The 4,306-nt window shown below is 36.7% G+C and overlaps 1 pseudogene; it reads right to left on the bottom strand.

Moving 5' to 3' along the window:
- Positions 1-2,441: 2,441 nt before the first annotated feature.
- Positions 2,442-3,804, bottom strand: LOC147524301 (peroxidase P7 pseudogene; annotated as a pseudogene).
- Between the last annotated feature and the right edge of the window lie 502 nt (positions 3,805-4,306).

Genomic DNA, 4,306 nt, shown 5'->3' with positions numbered 1-4,306 from the left:
AGACAAGCGTGCAACAAGTTGCGCCTTAAGTCCTTTCTGAATGGTGCACAAATCATATACTTCTAAATGCAAACTCGTTAGAATCAGCTGTCATTACGTTACTGTCCATAACTTTCTGTAACCTCTTAAGGAGCTCAACAGACTATTGTGCCAAGAAACCGAAAGTGTCGAAACTGAATGGAATGAAACTGTCATTTTTTTTTTTTTTTTTTGAAACTACCACGCCAAGAGGGTTGGTAGTTTCACTAAACAGCTAAAGGGATAGTGAGAGTGCTTGGTTTGAACTTTGAAACTTAACTCTGATAAAAATTTAAAAAAGGAAGTTGACAACGAAATTGAGAGGTTGTACATAGGGGTGTTAAAAGGGTTGGGTCGGGCTAACCCGACTCTCAAACCATAAAAGCCTTTATGACTGAGGGTCAGGCCAGCCCGTCCCTAATGTGTGTTGAGGGCCGAGTCAAGTAGAGCCATGACATAAATACACAAGCCCTTACCCACCCTCAATTTTGAGAGCCAAATGAGGTCGGGTCAGGCCCGGTCGAATTATACACTACTAATTATTTAATGTTTTTTATGGTTTTGATTTTTTGTTTGTATTATAATTTTGATTATGTATCAATTTCAACTAAGGATATAAAACTTATTCTTATACCTTTAGAAAGGGAGATATAGAGATGGTGGAAGAGATGAAAGTCTTACACTTTTAATACTTAACCATGTTGCTACGTTAGAATTGCATGTTATTTACTTTGCCTTTATATGACCTATATACCTCTATTTCATTTAATTACAAAAAAAGTATATGTTCTGTTCTAATCTACTCTTTATTGAATACTAATTGTAGTGAAAAAAGGTGATATAACATAGATAATTATTAGAAAACATATATGTAACGTAAAATAACAAAAAAAAATTATGAAGGCCAAGTGAGGACTGATGAGGGTCTAATGAGGTCGGGCTCATGTTCTAGAACCTAGACCCTAGCCCACCCCTAATAGGCATGAGGGTCGGCCCTCAAATCTATGAGGGTAGCTTTTGAGAGCTTTTGCAAGCATTTTTTAGGGCCGGGTCGGGCCAGATTGAGGGCTTGAGGACCGAATTATCACCCCTAGTTGTACACATTGAAGACTGCTCATGTGCCACTCCAACAAAAGAGATGCTTCAATTCTATGCAGATTTAGGCTGCACAAGCCCCAATATATCAAATTACCTTAAAACCCACAAGCATTTAGCAATTCCTAATAGCCAACTCACTAATGTGTTGCCAAAGTCCAAATAGGCTTTATTTGGCACCAAGAATTTCGGTAGTAGTTCAACGTGTTTAGATCACCAAATTCTAGTGAAGGACACCCTGACTGAATTAGTCAGACTATTGTTTGGTTGTCACTTGCAAAGTTATGTTGTCACACAAGTAGCTTCTTGGAGTGTTTGGTTGTTAGTTTGTCACTAACCTTATTGATAACGATTGAAACCCACCGCAACATTTTTTACAATCCGCAAACAACATCCAACATCCACAATTCAAAATTAGATATAATCAATTATAACTTTGCAAGAAAATTGGTAGTTCAAAATGAATTCTCCTACAAATTCCTCTTGCTCAAGATTATTGACTGCATATTCTTCAATTACCTAAGCCATTGAATGGAGTTCGAACAAAAATGTTTTAGCCATTAATGGAAGTCAAATTTTGAAAGATTTGTAATATTATAAAGTTGGATTTGACCCAAACAACATAAAAAAAAATTGATGAAATCATATGAAAGAGATGAGAGAAAGAGAAAGAAAGAACACTTTCTTGAAAGGGTAAAGATTGGAAGAGAGAGAGAGACAGGGAAATCTTCTTTGGGAGTGGAGACCAGGAGAAAGAGTGAAGAAAACGATCACTTTTTTATTTTATTTTTCTATCTCCTCCTTCCTACTGTACACGTTATTGAATCCTATATATATTTCCTATGATAAAGATCCACCCAATTTTTGGGCCATTTTCATATTGACTATTCATAAGTTGTGGCCCATCTTCTAAAAATGGACTTGACCAAACAACTAAACATCTTATCCAGGGTCTTATTCAGTATACAAGTTACCCAATCCATGGTGCCAAACAAGCCAATAAGATGCCTTGAAACACCACAAAATAATATTTAAAAATGAAAAAAAAAAATATATATATATATATAAAAACACGAAGGTTCAACAAGATTTTTGGGGAGATTCACATTGTTTTTTAAGAGATCGTTTACACATTTTTCTTAGGCTAAAAACACTCTATTGCCTGTCCAATGGTGTGTTTCTCACACCCTTTCTTTACACAATCTATAATGAGTATTAAAACAATAATTAAATTAGGATCTAGGGTTTAATAATAGTGTGTAAATACCTAAAAAGACAGCGATGTCTTTGGAGAGAAGGCTGAGAAGGATGGATTTACGCAGGGCTGACCTTGAGATTTGAAAGGTGCTAGGCGAGCTCTCAAAGCGGGGCCTTACGCTTTTTGTTATCTGGGCTTTAATACGGTATGGGCTTATTAAGCTGTTCAGCTCTGGGCTTAATAAGTTTGGGCTAGATTAGACCATTTACATATATGGTGGCTAGAATTTGAGCTTATTACCCATCTTCAGCATAGAATTTGAGAAATCACTCAAGAAAGCTCTGGGATCGTTACTATATTCTCTCACAATAGAATCCGTTGTAGCACCATTGAATAAGACTTGGTCGGAATGAAGTAGTCCTCGTCTATTCATCAATGATTGGAAATAACTATTTCCAAATCGATTAGGACTTTTTTCGTCGAGAGGAGCCAAATTATTGTCCCCATTTGGAGAAACGCGAGGGCAATTAGCCTGTAGCGATCTCCGATAACTAGGATCAATGTTGGTTTCATTGTATATTCGGTCCCTAAATAATGCGCAACGGGCTTGTCCAAGGGTGTGTGCACCAGACTGCGACCATTTCTGGAGTAGTAAATCTTTTGCTTTTGAATTTTGCCGCTAGTGGGTTTAGGTCCTCAAAATGCTGGAAGATCATTGGTTCTAGCTGGACTTGGTGCTCTAGCATCTCTTCTTCCTACTGGGATTGCATAAGATGGTCCCCAAGCTATTGCCACATATTCAAAGATATTAGATAGTAGAATAAGGTTCAGAGTGTGACTTTATATAAGGTGTTACTGTACGTTAGTTTGAATTTTTAAAGCAATAGAGGAATATTTTTACTGAAATTTTAGAATTAGGCTGATTTTAGTTTTGAAATGAACGTTGACAGTACATATATGTTACACAAAAACTTGTACTCACTTCTACAACAGAATCACGAGCTGCAATTGCTACAATATCAGCACATGACACCACAACGCGTCCACAAGCCCTATCAACTTGTACCTTAATGTTGTCAATCACCTCGAAACCTCGAAGCAAATTTATGTTACCTGTACGACCCTTTTCACCAGGAGTGGATGCAGTGTCATCCAAAAGAACCCCTCCATCACAGCCCTGCATGAGCCATTCATAATGTTACTTTATCAAGTTGACCTGCTTGATCAAATAAAACTACGACATTTGAACATTGATAGTAACGACTCACATTTACGAAGCAATCATGGAAGAAGAGACGTATTAAAGAGGCCCCCATACGAGGTTCTCTATTGATGACCGAGCGTGTAGCTGCACGAACTGTGTCGTATACTGAAGGGCATGTCCTGCCATAGAAGCCAACTGAAAGCTGGGCCAAGACTGGGGATGAGACGACGGTGATGAAAATGAGGATAGAAAACAAACTATACTTGTTTGAGTAACTAATAGCTGCCATTGTAAAACTGTGCTAAACGTGTTTGTTCTACCTCTTTGCTCTTCTCAATGGTGAGAAATTCTTGGATGTCATTCGAGTGGAACAAGGTGGCCGGTATATATAACTTTTTTACTTTTGTGATATTGTTACTTTCAATTCAGACGTACTAATTATTTTATTATAATCTAGTGATAAACACTTAATAAAAAAATTCAATCAGCAAGCCTCCGGACTGTAAGCAGCTTTCCATAAAAATTAATTAGCATGTGGAGGTTCCAAAAAATTTAAACGTGTGTTAAAGCTATATAATTTGATATCATTGTCTCCTACTCTCCTATTAGGCTATTTCCTAATGGTGTTTAATATGCATTGTATATTAAAATATATGAAACTTGAATTTCAAGGCACTTTGAACTTAGAATGAAAATCGTTGTAGATAGAATTCCTACTTAATGCATAATTCATGTCATTTCTTAATTTAAAATTGATTCTTGTCAACTTAAATCCAGTCATACGTTTTTCA

The sequence above is a fragment of the Coptis chinensis genome, chromosome 1 (genome assembly GCF_015680905.1).
Source record: "Coptis chinensis isolate HL-2020 chromosome 1, ASM1568090v1, whole genome shotgun sequence".
NCBI classification, from domain to species: domain Eukaryota; kingdom Viridiplantae; phylum Streptophyta; class Magnoliopsida; order Ranunculales; family Ranunculaceae; genus Coptis; species Coptis chinensis.
Note: the sequence above shows the minus strand (reverse complement) of the source record. Positions and strands in the feature narration are given on the sequence as shown.